The sequence below is a fragment of the Rhincodon typus genome, chromosome 5 (genome assembly GCF_021869965.1).
Source record: "Rhincodon typus isolate 14 chromosome 5, sRhiTyp1.1, whole genome shotgun sequence".
NCBI classification, from domain to species: Eukaryota; Metazoa; Chordata; class Chondrichthyes; order Orectolobiformes; family Rhincodontidae; genus Rhincodon; species Rhincodon typus.
Window position 1 is genome coordinate 6,815,484 of NC_063336.1, and position 16,653 is coordinate 6,832,136.

The window sequence follows — 16,653 nt, forward strand, 5'->3', positions numbered from 1 at the left end:
CCTCACCCTCACCGATCCCTCACCATCACCGATCCCTCACCATCACCAATCCCTCACGCTCACTGATCCCTCACCATAACCGATCCCTCACCCTCACTGATCCCTCACCATAACCGATCCCTCACCCTCACCCTCACCGATCCCTCACTCTCACTGATCCCTCACCATCACTGATCCCTCACCCTCACCATCACCGATCCCTCACCATCACCGATGCCTCACCCTCACCAATTGGCTCTCCATCACCGATCCCTCACCATCACCGATCCCTCACCCTCACTGATCCCTCATCCTCACCGATCCCTCATCCTCACCGATCCCTCACCCTCACTGATCCCTCATCCTGACCGATCCCTCACTCTCACCGATCCCTCACCCTCACTGATCCCTCACCCTCACTGATCCCTCACTCTCACTGATTCCTCACCCTTACCAATCCCGCACCCTCACCGATCCCTCACTCTCACCGAACCCTCACCATCATCGATCCCTCACCCTCACCGACCCCTCACCCTCACTCATCCTTTTGGCGTACATGTGACTCCAGACCCACAGCAATATGATGGACTTTTAACAGCCCTCTGGGCAATTAGGGATGGACAATAAATGCTGCCTAGTCAGCGACGCCCTCATCTAATCGGTAATAAAAACAACCTGTAGACAGAAAGGATTTGGAAGAGTTTTTACTGAAGTTGGAAGGGCACAGAAGGACCATCGGCCAGTTTTCAATTGTCATTAAATGTTGGGATAGTGACTTTGCTCACAGAGTTAGATAACAGACAAGTGGAAACCAGAGCCCCCCTAGCTGTGTGTTCTAATACTGTGAGTGAAACAGGGAGTGAAACAACAACTGTCCTGGGAACATTCAGGGCCAGAAAGATCTCATGGACCCAATGTGATCATCCCAAGGAGACAGGGTGGAATTTCTGAGAAGTGTTTTTGGCATATTATCCCCCCTGGGTATTTTATCTGCAGGTTTTTACATTTCACTAGAGATCACATGGTCTGCTGAGGCCAGGGATTAAGTCAATGTTGAACAGAGCATTGCAGCTGAGGGGAACCAGTCTGTACGTCAGTCAGTTACCTTCAAGTGTGTTCATTTTAACAACTAAAACCTTTCGATAAATGGATTAAAGTGAGACAAATGTTTTCTGATTGCTGAACAGGTCAGCAAGATGGAAGGGAGGGTGATAGCATTGTTACTGGACTAGTCATCCAGAGAGCCAGGTAATGTACTGAGAATCTGGGTTCAAATCCCATCATAGCCCATGGTGGAATTAAATTCAACATGTTGTTTTAAAAAAAAACTGGAATTAAAAGTTTATTGATGACAATGAAACCTCGGTCATATTAACCCATCAGGTACACTGTTTGTGGTTTAGGGAAGGAAGCTGCTGTACTGACCCAGTCTGGCCTACATGGCACTCCAGACCCATAGCTAACTGAGCAATCTTAACCCCTCTTAACTACCCTCCAAAATGACCCAGCAAACCAATCAGATGCTTTCTAAACTGCCAAAAAAAACCCCTGAAAAAAGGAAAAAAAAACACCTAACATTGACCTTGGCACAGGAAAAGACAACAGCAGAAACAGCCCTGTTGACCCTGCAAAGTCTGCCTCATTAACATCTGAGGGTTAGTGCCAACATTGGGAGAGCTGTCTCACAGACTAGTCAAGCAATAGCCTGACACAGTCATACTCACAGAATCAGACCTTATAGACAATATCCCAGACACCACCATCACCATCCCTGGATATGTCCTGTCTCTCACCAGCAGGACAGACCCAGCAAAGGGGGCGGCACAGTGGTATACAGTTGGGAGAGAGTTGCTCTAGGAGTCCTCAACATTGACTCCGGACCTTATGAAGTCTCATGGCTTCAAGTTAAACATGGGCAAGGAAACATCCTGCTGATTACCACATACCGTCCTCCTTCAGCTGCTGAAACAATACTCCTCAATGTTGAACAACACTTAGAGGAAGCACTGAGATGGCAAGGGCACAGAATATACTCTGGGTGGGGGATTTCAACGTCCACCACCAAGAGTGGTTTGACACTACTGACCGAGCTGGTCTGGTCCTGAAGGACATAGCTGCTGGACTGAAGGATGGGAACCAACAAGTGCAGAGAACCCTGGATATGGTAGATGACCAGAGGCTCAAAACAGTGAAAATCTTGGAAGCATTTCAAAAGTACAGGGGGGTTATTTAAAAAGGAAATTAAGAAAACAAAGCGGGGACATTAAAAAAAACACTGGCAGGTAAAAGAAAATGCCTTTGGATTAACCCCAAATATATTAGGCGCAAAAGAATAAACAGGAAAAGAGTGGGACTCACTAAGAACTAAAGGGTATGTGTGGGGAGCTGGAAGACATCTGAGGTTTTAACATGAGTACGTTGCATCCTTATTTATCATAGAATAGGACGATGCAGGGCTAGCATCCAGAGAGGAGGACTGTGACATATTTGAACACGTTAGCATCGAAACGGAGGAAGTATTAATGGTTTTAGCAGGCTTGAAAGTAGATAAATTTCCACGCTCAGATAAGATGCATCCAAGGTTGCTGTGGGAGGCAGGAGATGAGATTGCAGGGCTCATTAATTTTCAAAACCTCTGTTGCCACAGGATGAGTGCCAAGAGATTAGAGGTCAGCTATTGTGGTACTATTATTCAAGGAGGGTGGTAGGGTTAAACCTGGAAACCAAAGGCCAGTCAGTCTCACATCAATGATCAGAAAACTACTGGAAAAAATTCGGAGGGACCGAGTTCATCTCCATTTGGAAAGGCAAGGATTATTTAAGGATAGACAGCGAAGCTTGGCCGGGGGAGATTGTGGCTTATAAAATTGACGGAATTTTTCGAGGAGGTGACTTGGTGTGTAGATGAGGGCAGTGCAGTTGATGTCGTCTACATGGACATAAGTAAGGCTTTTGATAAGGTCTCACATGGTAGACTAATTTGCAAAATTCGCTGCAAACTTGGCTCAGTGGCAGGAAGTAGAGGATAATGGTTGAAGGGTGTGTGTGTGTCAGAAAGTTTGTGTCCTGCGATGTACCACAGGGTTCACAGCTAGGTCTTTGTTATGTACATTAATGATCTAGACATGATTGTACGAGGAATGATCAATAATTTCACAAATAGCACAAAAATTGGTGGTGTGGTAAACAGTCAGGAGGAAGCTCTTGAATAACAGGATGAATTTTGGGTCGGGAGCACTGCAGATGATGTGCTGGGATTGGATCAATAGGATGATTTCCTTTGGTCCCCTACATAAAGAATAAATGTGGGCCCGTCTTAGCTGGGACAGTGAACCCTGGATCTCTGAGTGGAAGTATAGCTGTTATACCCGATTTTGAGGGAATGCATCCTGAGTGATTATTGCTGACAGATCTCCCCAGCAGGTGTATCCCGGTGTGGGAATGTGCGAATGGAAATACCGCCCATAGGCACTGAGCGTGATGAACGGGGAATGTTGTGTGGCTCTCGCATTCTGCTCCATCTCTGTCTCACACCTCCACCTGAACTCTCTGCTGTCAGCTTTACCCCCAGGATGAAGACACTCCCTGCATTGCTCCATCAAAACCATCACTTTCTTAAACCTTTACCAGATGACCCCAACTCCCCACATCCTTCTTTATTCAAGGCAATACTTTCTTACTATGTAAACACACATACTTCTGGTGTCTTCCTTGTCAATCTTCTCAGTACTGCCTCCAGTGAATCTATTGATGGTGATCAGAACTCCACCAAGTCTACAGGTTCCATACAGGTTTAGCATCCCTGCCCTACCTTTCAATTATATTCCTCCAGAAATAAAGCGAGTGTTTAGTTTGCTTTTTAATGACCTTGCTAACATGAGGTATAGCTTCTGGTAATTGGGTGTTTCAATATTGCAAGATCCCTTCCACTCCAAAACTCACAATTTCCCAATACCACTGATCTTTGTTAAGCTTCAATTCCCAATGACTTGCCAATCTACAAATTTGGATATGTTTCTACTCAGTGTTCATGGTTGTTACAATACACCTCTGGAGCAAGTGGGACTTGAACCTGGGCCTCCTGGTCCAGACACAGGGACACTACCACTGCGCAGTAAGTGCCCAATCTGCGAGTTTATTTTTCTCTTTTATATCTAGAAGTGCTCTTACACACAACTGAGCATCTTGTTTTCCATATGACCTGAGGTAATTTTTCATCTAATAAATACCACAAGTAAATCGCCCATATTGTCCAGTTGATTAATTTATATGCAAAGCCCTTTAGGGTAGTGCAGGCCATCAATCTGCAAGTTTATTATTGTTCACATAATGGGTTTTGCACTCATTGTAACAAGATCAGCCATGTGGACCTCACAGAATATGAGTTCCCTCATTGGGGCTGATGAAGGAATAGTGCTCCAAAAGCTGGGACTATAACCTGGTGTTGTGTGATATCTGACTTTATCCACCCCAGTCCAAGACCAGCACCTCCACATCATCGCCATTTATCTAGATAACAGGAATAATAACAGGAAAGACCAGTAAGTAGCACTTAGAGAATTTGGACATAGTCCTTAAATGTTTCTCCCAGGCGGGTGTATGTCTTAAAAAGGAAATATGTGCGTTCCAGACATTCTAAGTGACCTATTTGGGTTCCAGAGTCGACAGGATCGGGTTACACCCGTTGGAAGAGAAAGTGAGGGCGATCAAAGGTGCCCCAGCTCCCACATCTGTACTGGAGCTTAGGCCAGTTCCTTGGCCTCGTGAACTATTACAGAAAGTTCATACATAACCTGGCCTCCATCCTGGCAGCTTTGTGTCAACTCTTAAAAAAGGGTCAGCCTTGGAAATGGTGCATAGCCAGGTCATAGCTTTCAGGGAAGTGAAGAAACAGCTACCATCCTCTAAGGTGTTGGCACAATATGATCCCAAGTGAGATCCAGTATTGACATGTGACGCCTCCCCATATGGCACTGGGGTAGTATAAGCTCATTGATGGCCCAATGGAGAGGAACACCCAACAGCGTAAGGACTTTGGTTAATGCAGAACGTAAATACACCCAGATAGAGAAGGAAGGTTTGGCCGTCATATTTAGAGACAGGAAGTTCCACCAATACCTCTGTGGATGTAAATTTGTAAAAGTAACAGACCACAAACCCCTGCTGGGTTTACTTAAAGAGGACAAGGCCGTGCTGCCCATAGCTTCAGGTTATGTTCAGTGTTGGGCTCTAATACTAAGTGTGTGTAATTACAGCTTGGAGCTCCGTCTGAGAGGCCAAGTAGCAAATGCAGATGCACTGAGGCTCCTCCCATTGGCAGGTACACCATCGGGGGTACGGGCACTGGAAAAGTCTGTAATGGTTCTAAATTTCCTGGGCACAGCTGACAATATCAGACTTTGGATGCAGGAAGATCCGCTTCTGGCAAAACTAAAACAGCTGGTGGTGATGGGGAAACCAAAGGGCCACCACAGCCAGAACTGAAACCTTTCTGAACCCAGATAGACCGGATCACAGCACAGGATGGTATGTTATTATGGGGAACTGTGCCCAGCAAAGGTCGCTGCCAGATACTGACTGAGCTCCACCAGGGTCACCCAGGGGTTTCCAACATGAAGATGTTGGTGAGAAGTTATGTCCGGTGGCCAGGATTGAATGTAGACAAAACCCGCGTTGGTGGGGCAGTGCCCAGAGTGCCAACAAGGACAAAAATTACCACCAGTAGCTCCCTCATATCTGTAAACCCTGGACTCAGTTACACACAGTCCTTCCAAGGGCTCAATGTTCCTAGTAATTGTGGACGCCCACTCAAAATGGCTGGATGTGCATAGAGTTCATCAAACATGGATGGGACAATAGAAACACTGCACACATCTTTTACAATACATGGATTCCTGGGAGTGTTGGTCACAGATAACGGCCATTGTTTACCAGCAGGGAGTTTGAGTATTTCCCAAAGTCAAATGATATTTGACATATTAGACGGTTCCATACCATCCACCATCCAATGGTCTGGCAGAAAGAGCAGTCCAAACTTTGAAGGCAGGCTTAAAGAAATAGCCTACAGCTTCACTCGGGACCAAACTGTCCTGGTTCCTGTTCGATTATAGGACCACCCCTCATGCAACTGCAGGGACAGCTCCAGCAGGGTTGCTAATGGGGGAGAAGACTCTGCACCAGGTTAAATCTGATCTTCCCAGATGTGGGAAGGAGGGCAAAACAGCACCAGATTGCCAATGCACTAGACTCCACTAAACGAGAGAGGCAGTTTACTTCAGGGGACAGAGTTTAGTGCAGGAGCCAGGGGAATGGCACTGCATGGGTAGGAGGTATGGTCGAAGGGAGGTCAGGTCCAGTGACATATGAAGTTCAGGTAGGTACAACAGTCCTGAACAAGTACACGGACCATATGAAAGGTGCAAACTCGCAAATGGTGCGGGAGCAAAACATGCCTCAGCTCCTCAACTGCCTTTTCAACTTTTCTGGAACCCATGGATTCTCCCTCTCTCTCAAGCTTTGAAGGGTACCTCAGAATCTGAGCTGGACACATCAAATGTCACCGCCTCAACGCCTTTCCCACCTGAAGAGGAGAATGAATTTCTTGTGTGATGCTCCGGGCACAAGAGGCAAGCTACTTTGCGTTACACACAGCCCATATCTGAGGCAGAGTTGGAAGAACCTGACCCGGTGCTAAAATACCCAGGAGAAGCTACATGAGAAAGAATCAGCCTGTGTCCTTGGACCCAGAGGGGGAGGGATGTAATGATTGTAATGAGGTCAGCCAAGTGGACCTCATGGAGTATGAGTTCCCTGATTGGGGCTGGTAACCTGGTGCCAATGAATTACAGAATTTGTGTGTCATTTCAGGATCCCAGTGCAGAAATCACAAAAAAAGTGAGCATTCATGTTCACCAAGTTATCAGGAAGGCTAATGAAATGTTGGCCTTGATTTCAAAAGGGAATACAGTCTCAGAATAGAGAGGTTTTGCTAAAACTGTACAAGACACCAGTCAGACCACAGTTGGAATACTGTGAGCTGTCTTCATTTCCTAATCGAAGGATGTATCTAAGGATAAATACAAAGGCAACGGATCCAGCCCTGAGATGATTTACTAGTTTGATTCTCAGCATGCAGAGATTTTCTTATGAGGGCAGGTTGAGTATTTTGGGTCTATACTCACTGACATTTCGAAGAATGAGAGGCGATCTTATGAAAAATACAAAATTCTAAGGGGACTTGACAGGTCAGATGTGGAAGGGTTGTTTCCTCTGTTGGAGAGTTACCATCCAGACTTGGAAATATATTGCCGTTCCTTCACTGCCACTGGGTCAAAATTCAGGAATTCTCTCCCTAATGGCATTGTGGGTCCCCCTACAGCACATGGACTGCAGCGGTTCAGGAAGGCAGCTCACCACCACCTTCTCAAGGGGCAACTAGGGATGGGCAGTAAATGCAGACCAGCCTGCAATGCCCACATCCTGTGAATTAAGATGGCCACTGTGCCAGGGTGTAGTGTATCTGTGTGGGGACCTACAGACTGCCCCAGAGATTGGCAAGTGGTGCCAGAGTTTGGGGAATACAATGAATTGACACAAGTGGGTGTATGGTTTGGTAAAATACAATGGAGGATGAGATACTGTGTGGGTTTGATCTGACTGATATTTGCACATAGCAAAGGCACCAGCTCCCTTTACTGCGTGGACACTCTGTGGTACTCCCCCTCGAGTCTCGCACTCTCCCCCATGTCTTGCACTCTCCCCATGTCTCGCACTCCCCTCCCAAATCTTGCACTCCCCTCCACCGAATCTTGCACTCCACCCCCCCCAACACCAACACCGTTTTACACTCCCTCAATTTTACTCTCTGCATTTTGTGACTCAGTAACCCAGTGGATTCCTTTGCATAATGGTCAATGAGATTGATTGCTCAGGATCAGTATGGGTGATTCCTTTCGGAATGGGACAATTATGGCAGAGTGCTATTGGATTGGATTCATTAGACTGATTCCCTCTGAGTGGGGAATCATTCCCTTTGACAGGGGTCATCAGGAATGGATCTGTGTTGGATCACTGAAGGTGTTTGGGATGAGATCAGAATGAATAGAAAGCTTTTCCAATGGTGACTACGTTTGATTATCGTGACCATCTCTCTGGTTCACTAAAGTCCTTTAGGGAAGGAAATGGTCATCCTTACCTGGTCTGGCCTATATGTGACTCCAGACCCACAGTCAATGTGGTTGACTCTTAACTGCCCTGTGGGCAATAAATGTTGCCTGGCCAGCGATGCCCTCATCCCGTGAATGAATAAAAAATATTCAGTTCCAAATTGTGTCCTCCTTCCTTCAAACAGCCACATGTGGCTCAAGCCATTACCCTTCAGGCAGCCGGAGAATTTACAAAGGCGTTTGTGTAGCAAAAGGACAGAATATGAAGCTGCCACTTCAATATTTAGTATTTTTTTAAACTCTCCAAATGAAAACAAATTATTCGTTTCCAAGGAGTTGCTAGATTTGTCCACTTTGATGTGTCTACATTCATAGGTTCTCTATCGCCATGGCAATGAAGTATCGGCCTATCACTTTGTTATCCCAAAGATAAGCTAATCAAGGGCATGAGTTCTACATCTTTTCCAGACATAAAGATCAGAAAGGACTTTGGTTAGATTTCAAACCGACTCTCTGAGTACAGGAAGCAGTACTTAATCTCTCGGTAATTCATCAATTTTTACATCCACAGCTGAAGATTGACACCCTGTTGTCCTCCTCATTCCCAGGGGACCTACTCCATGTCCCACCTTTGGCTGAGAATCGTTGTCTCACACGGGTTGATCACCAGGATTTTTGTGCTGTAGACCTCATCGCTGCCCGATAGGTCACTGTCCAAACAGTAACGAGATACCTGGTGCTCGATACGGGAGCCAACCCTCTGCCAGAGCTGGGGGAGCACAGAATACAACACAGGCAAATATTAGCAGGATTGTTTCACACAGAAACACAAACACACGCGTGCACGCACACACACACAAACACACACACAGATACACATGGACACACACACATCACACTCAGACACAGAAACACGTGCTCTCTCTCACAGACTCAGAGAAACACACACACACCCACACACAGACACAGAGAAACACACACACACACACACAGACAGACACAGAGAAACAAACACATACACACACATCACACAGAGAAACATACATGCTCTCTCTCACACACAGACACAGAAAAACACACACACACACACACACACTCACTCACTCTCTCTCACACACACATACACATTCTTAGACACAGAGAAACACAGATACAGACACACATACACACAGACACAGAGAAACACATATACTCACACATACATGGACACAACCGCACACACACAGACACAGAAACATACAAACCCACACACAGACATCACACGCAGACATAGAGAAACGCGCACACACAAATACATAGACACAGAAACACACACACACCCACACACAGACAACACACACAGACATAGAGAAAACACACACACACACACATATACATAGACACAGAGAAACATACACACCCACACACGGACACGGACACACAAGGGGACACACACAAATACAGAGAAACACACACACTTCTCCCTCTCACATACACACACAAACACAGAGAAACACACATATGGACACACACACATGCATAGACACAGAGAAACACACACACTCACACAAACAGACACACACACATCAGACACAGACACAGAAAAACACACACACTCACACAATCACCCACATACTCACACACACAGAAACAGACACATTACATAAAGACACACATCCACACCCACACACAGACATAGAGAAACACACCCACACACCCATCCACACACGCACACACAGACACACACACACACGCACACACACACACACACACACACAGACACACACACACGGACACAGACACACACACATGGACACAGACACACACACACAGACACAGACACATACACATATACATAGACACACACACAGTGACACAGACACACACACACAAAGACACAGACACATACACATATACATAGACACACACACATTGACACAGACACACACACACTCACATAGGCACAGACACGCACGCACACACACACACACACACACACACACAAACACACACAGGCACACACACATATACATAGACACAGAGAAACATGCACACCCATGCAGATTCTCACACATCATACTCAGACAAGGAGAAACACATAATCTCACAAACACATACACAGACTCACACAAACACACAGACACAGACACCTAGACACACAGACACCTAGACACAGAGAAACACACATAATGATACAGAGAAACAAACACACCCACACACACAGACACACACACATGTACACACATACAAACACACACACAGACTCAGAGAACCACACACACACACACACACACAAACATCACACAGATACAGAGAAACACGCACACACACACACAGACACACACACATACACACACACAGGCACACACACATCACACAGATACAGAGAAACACGCACACACACAGGCACACACACATCACACAGATACAGAGAAACACACACACACACACAAAAACACACATACATGGACACACACAGAGAAACACATATATGAACACATAGACAAAGGGAAACACACACATAGACACACACACACACACACATACATGTGCACACACACACTGATCCCTACTCCACACATATCGCACAAATATTGTGGTATCCTTGCATTACAGACCGCAGAGTCTGCAGTAGAAGGAATGTCAACATTAATCTAAACTGGATTAATGTGGTATCTATAAATATACAAATGTAAACAAGAGGCTGATATAATACCCCTCCCTCCCTAATGAAGATGTTATACAATGTTCGAAATTCTATACAACTCATAAAAATCCCTCGTTCTCCATTTCTTTACAAATTTCACCTAATGACCAACTCCCTGCTCCATAAAGGATACTTTTTTTTTACTGGCTCCATCTTTCAGAACTTAGGGAAGGACCTTGAATAGTCTTGGCCTCAGCCTGAGGAGACATTTTCTCTTGCCTATCAATAGAATTATCTCTATCATTAGGTCATGTGTGTCTGACTCTGACCACCATCTGAACTGGTTCAGGTTAGACTCACATCCCAACCAATCCATCAGATTTGTTTGACTTTTAACTCTTCCTGAGCCTCTGAAAAGTAAAAATGCTCTACACCTACAAACCTAACCTAATGAACATCTTAATATGTGACCACTACACCTCTTGCTAACTCTCCCTGGCATCCCCCGCTTCAACGATCTCACCTCAAATTTCTGGTTCAAATTCAGACTCCTTTTCTCTCACTCCATCCTCAATATAACACGAGCACACTTAACATCTGGTCCTACATGTCCTGCTGATCCATTTGAAGCAGGGTGATATAGTGAAATCCAGTGGTGTTTTTTCATTCATTCACGGGATGAGGTCTTCGCTGGCTAGGCCAGCATTTATTACCCATCCCTAATTTTCCAGACGGCAGTTATGAATCAACCACATGGCTGTGGGTCTGGAGTCACATGGACCGGGTAAGGATAACATTGACAATAGGAAATGGTTCCATGATTGTCGTTAGACCCTTGATTCCAGATTCTTTATTCAATTCAAATTCCACCATCTGCCACGGCAGGATTTGAACCCAGGTCCCAGAACATTAACTGACTTTCTGGATTAATAGTCTAGCAATAATACCACTAGGCCACTGCCTCCCCATTGCATTCGGCCCCATCTTCATTCTCATGAGATTTGGAGACTCTTCACAACCAAACTGAGGACCGGTAACAGATACAAGTTCCTATGGGAATCCTAAGCAACAACGAACCTACAGGAATGGTGGTAACATTTTGCTGGCCATTACAAATACCTCAACCCACACTGAATGGTTGTCTATTACAATGAAGGGCTGACTCCATTGAAATGATCCATGTGTAGCCTATATCACACTCTCGTTGGCCATTCCCATGTTTGGAAAGATACTGATGGCGGTTTCTTTACTGAAGCCTGTCACCCTCTCTCCTGTTTCACTTGGTCTTCCACGTTCTTATCTAATTCTGGCCACAAAGATAGGGATGAGTTTGACAAAGAGTCTAAGTGTTGATCACAATGATCTCATCTCAATGGGGATCTGTGCCACTGGCTCCTTTATCAACTGACAACTCTTTCTCACGGATAAAACTGGGCAGATTTCTAAACCCAGTATCTGTGACGATTACCCATCTGGCACAGTCAAACACCCTTCCGGAAACAGAAACTTTTGTACCAATGACTTCTGATGGATGACAACTCATCTACATGGGAATACAGCAACACATCCTGTGTGCCTGGTCCGGCACTGGGTGGAGATTGTATACTAGACAACACGTCAGCATCATACAGATCTTTTGGCTGTGTGTGTACTTAATGTCATGTTTAGGAACAGACTGAATCAAAACCCATCACAGCACTTGAACTGCAGCTAAACTCAGCACGGGAGCCTCTGGGCTCAGAATACCTGTCAGTGAATTACAATCTGTTTCATGACAGTATAACCGTATGAAAGAAAACTTTCAAAACGCAAACTCGATGCTTCATGCACTTTCTGAGCATATTATCGCGCACAGGTAGGTAGGGAGGGTTAGGTAACTGCACTGAGTCTGTCCTCACTGTTGGGCGTGACCGTCCACACAGGGAGGTACCACACACCCACCAAATCATAGACTCACACAGTACAGCACAGGCCCTTCAGCCCATCGATAAAAACCTACACTGACTCGACAATCGGTCCCACTTTCCAGCACTAGGCCCATAGCCTTGAACGCCATGACATTTCAAGTGCCCATCCAGGTACTTTGTAAAACTTGTGAGGTTTCCTGTCTCTACTGCTCAGGTCAGATAGACACGGGTATACACACACACACACACACACACACACACACTCACACAAACACACGCACACATGCACACACACACACACTCACACACACGCATACACACACACTCACACACACACCACACACACTCACACACACATGCACTCACGTACACACTCACATACACACTCACACACGCACACACACACACACACACACAGACACACACATACAGAAATATGCGGGCGCACACACACACACACATACACACACACACACAGACACACACACAGACAGACAGACACACACACAGACAGACAGACACACACACACACACAGACACACACACACACACACCCTCACCTGTTTTTTAGGTTCTAACACTCAGCATATTGAATGATAATCTGGCAGTAAGTGTTATTATTTACCTGTTTCCCATCTCTGTCTCGACAGGGCACCAAAATAACCCGGGCTCCTGGGAACAAACTGGCCACAGACAGACAGTGCTGGTTCTGACTGATCTGCTGTTCTTGGGTGTATGTCCATTCCTAAAGAAGATAAAAAAACAGCTACTGTCGGTCCCTGTTGAGGTTGGAATCTGGAGTTAGTATTGACAGCAGAGTGACTCTGTGATCTGGTGAGTGTCTCTCCATTCAGCCCCCAGCTGCTGAAGACCAGAAGATGGAGGGCTTGGCCAGGTTGCCTGATATCATCAGCCAGACTTTCAGTGGAGTCTGATAAATGATGTTGAATGGGACTGGTCCCATTTCCATTTCCATTTCCATTTCGAGCAGACCCCATGTCAGCTGGTGGAGAGAAGGGGTCAGGCTGTGAAACAATCCAGCAGAAAACCCAGTTTCTGCAGGCTCATTCATAACTGATGCTGAGTTCAAATCTCCATCAGTTTCATTATTTCAATGGCCTTAAACTACAGGGTCAATAAAGTCTGCTTAAGTCTGCAGTTTTTCAAATCGCCTGCCGTTTAGAAGTTGGGTCTGGGTGGGGTGCTCTTTGGAGGGTTGGTGAGGACTCACTGGGCTGAATGGCCTGCTTCTACACTCTGGCGCTTCTATAATTCTTTTGTGATTCTTATATGAAGTTAAGAAAACATGTGGATGCTTTCAGTAGAAAGGAAGGGAGTCATTGTAGGAGTGCTTTAATTGACAGGCCATCTGGTGTATCCTAGAAAATATCATTAGCCACCTGTTTCTGCAGTTTTAATAGATTTCATTGTTGATATTTCCCTCGCGATAATATTATAGTCGAGTGCATAATTAATGAATCATAGAGACATGTTGTTCAAAAGAGGCCCTTCAGCCCATTGAGTCCGTGCCAACCAATGAATCCAATTTTGCAGCATTTAGCCCACAGTCTTGAATATTATGACATTTCAAGTATTCATCCAACTACTTTTTAAAGGTTGTGTGGTTTCCCACCTCAACGACCCTCCCAGACAATGTATCCCAGCACCACCCTCTGGGGAAAAACACCTTTCAACAAATCCCCTCAGAATCTTATGCCCTTCGTCTTAAAATTATTCCCCCCTCGTTACTGACCCTTCAACTAAGGGAAACAGCTGCCTTCCACTCACCCTGTCCATGTCCCTCATTATCTTATATACCTGTCAGGACCCCTCAGCCTTCTCTGCTCCAGTCTCTCTTCATAGCTGAAATGCTCCATCCCAGGCAACATCCTGGTGAATCTCTTCTGCACCCCCTCCAGTGCAATCACATCGTTCCTATAGTGCGGTGACTAGATCTGTACACAGTGCTCTAGCTACGGCCTCACCAAAGTTCTGTACAGCTTTGACATAACCTCCCTGCTCTTGTAATGTATACCACGACTGATGAAGGTAAGCGCTCCATATGCCTTCTTAACAACTCTATTAACTTGTCCTGCCACCTTCAGGGATCCGAGGACAAACAGCCCAAAATCACCCCATTTCTGAAGAAGGGTTCCGACACGAAACATCAGCTTTCCTGCTCCTCTGATGCTGCCTGGCCTGCTGTGTTCCTCCAGCTCCACACTGTGTTATCTCTGACTCCTGCATCGGCAGTTCTTACTATCCCCAAGATCTCTCTGTTCCTCTGAGCTTCCTGGAGTCCTGCCTTCACTGAGTCACCAGGCCAATGTCTGGCTTAATTTCTAAAACTACTTGGGGGAATGCTGGAGATTTCATAATTTTGATTGACAGATTTAAGAAGCTGTTGAATGATTAGACTAACTTGATATGGTCAGTGTGGAGGGGTTTGTGCGTTTTTAAGGCTGATTGAGCATGTAGAGGAGTTTTGAATGGGTTTCTGAGTTCAGTATCACTAGGGTGAATGTTTTTTTAGATTGTCAGACACTTATTTTCTTTATCCAATCTAACATGACTCTTCTTCAGTACTGGACCTGAAATGTCAATTCTGTTTTTCCTCTCTCCTCAGATGGTGCCAGACCTGCTGAGTTTCTCCAGCATTCTCTGTGATTACTTCCCTTAATTAATCCGTGCTGACTCACTGTGATTTATCCACAGTGACATGACAATTTATATTGTCCCTCAGGTTCACTTCCAACAGTTTGCACACGACCAACAGATTGGCATTTTTAATCAAGGACCAGGGATGTGGTTGCGGGAGTGGGGTGTGAGGGGAATCTGAATTTATTAGTCCCACCTACAAAGCCAAGAAAAGTCACTCCGCACGCCCCCCTCCTCATTATCTCCTCCCCTAATGTCTCTGGCTAAACTAATATCTTCAAGTAGCTATTTCCAGTCCACTTTTGCCAAACTGCATCTCAGTTTCGGAATAGATCCTCTCCCTCAGATACCCTTTACAGCTTCCCAACTTCATTCCCCCAAACTAAACCCAGAACTGGTCCCCCTCTCTCATTGGCATGCTACACATGGCTGTAAGGAGTTCCTCGAATAGTGTTTAAGAACACTGCACCTTCTAGAACTTTCCTGATGATCTCTCCCTGTTAATGTTTGAATCATTAAAAGCACCCCCTCTCCCCATTATTGCTGCCCCATGGTTTCTGCACTTTCCTGTGATTTGCAACGCAATTATTTTTCTATCTCCCACTGACTGGGAGTCAGTGCCAACCCCCAACTCTCCCGGAACTCCTCTCTCAGTGAGCTGTGTTCTGTGGGGCTTTTCGAGGCAAACACAGTGAGATCCTTATTACCTGATTGCTTGCGGGGATATTGTTTTCCCGGATACAGTTCCTGAGGCTGACAGACAGCAAATCCTGCTGACTGGCTATTTTCCGACTCTCCACACAATCCTGTCTTTGCCGGATCACTCCGCGGTGGGAATCCGAGTCCACAGGAATTCTGCAGCATAAGAGTAAAGTTACCTCTGAGTGAGGTATCCCTGTTGTGTCTGACCTCTGGACAAGAAGACCTTGAGAAAGAGAGGGAGAGAGAGAGAGTGCACAGGAAGAGAGGGAGACAGACAGAGCAGGAGACAGAGAGGGAGAGCAGGAGGAGGCAGAGAGGGAGATGCATCGAAGAGGGGTTGAAATGAGTATTAAAATAGAAATAATATGGGGAAATGGCTGGAGATGGGCGTTCAGTGACACACTCATTCAGAGAGACACGATCACAAAATGGGCTAAATGGTCTCCTTCACCACAGGAATAATTTAGTGATTCTGTGAGAAACAAGGACTCACTCTGATACACTGGACAGCGAATCTCAGTCAACAAGGTGTAGAGCTGGATGAACACAGCAGGTCAAGCAGCACCATAGGAGCAGAAAGGCTGATGTTTTGGGCCTAGACCCTTCATCAGAAATG

The 16,653-nt window shown here is 45.7% G+C and overlaps 2 long non-coding RNA genes across 3 annotated transcripts in view; one reads left to right on the forward strand and one right to left on the reverse strand.

Moving 5' to 3' along the window:
* Positions 1-13,847, forward strand: part of LOC125483207 — a 23,150-nt gene extending 9,303 nt beyond the window's left edge. The window contains exon 2 of the long non-coding RNA XR_007262170.1: positions 13,328-13,847. This is a non-coding gene — a long non-coding RNA (uncharacterized LOC125483207). The remainder of the gene's footprint in view (positions 1-13,327) is intronic.
* LOC125483206 lies at positions 2,007-16,172 on the reverse strand. Of its 2 annotated transcripts, XR_007262169.1 has the most exons (4): positions 16,043-16,172; positions 13,303-13,422; positions 8,774-8,913; positions 2,007-4,488 (listed from the first exon to the last, which is right to left on the reverse strand). It is a non-coding gene; the product is annotated as an uncharacterized LOC125483206 (long non-coding RNA). The 2 variants fall into 2 exon arrangements; XR_007262168.1 differs by lacking the exon at positions 2,007-4,488 and having other exon boundaries at positions 8,470-8,913.
* Between the last annotated feature and the right edge of the window lie 481 nt (positions 16,173-16,653).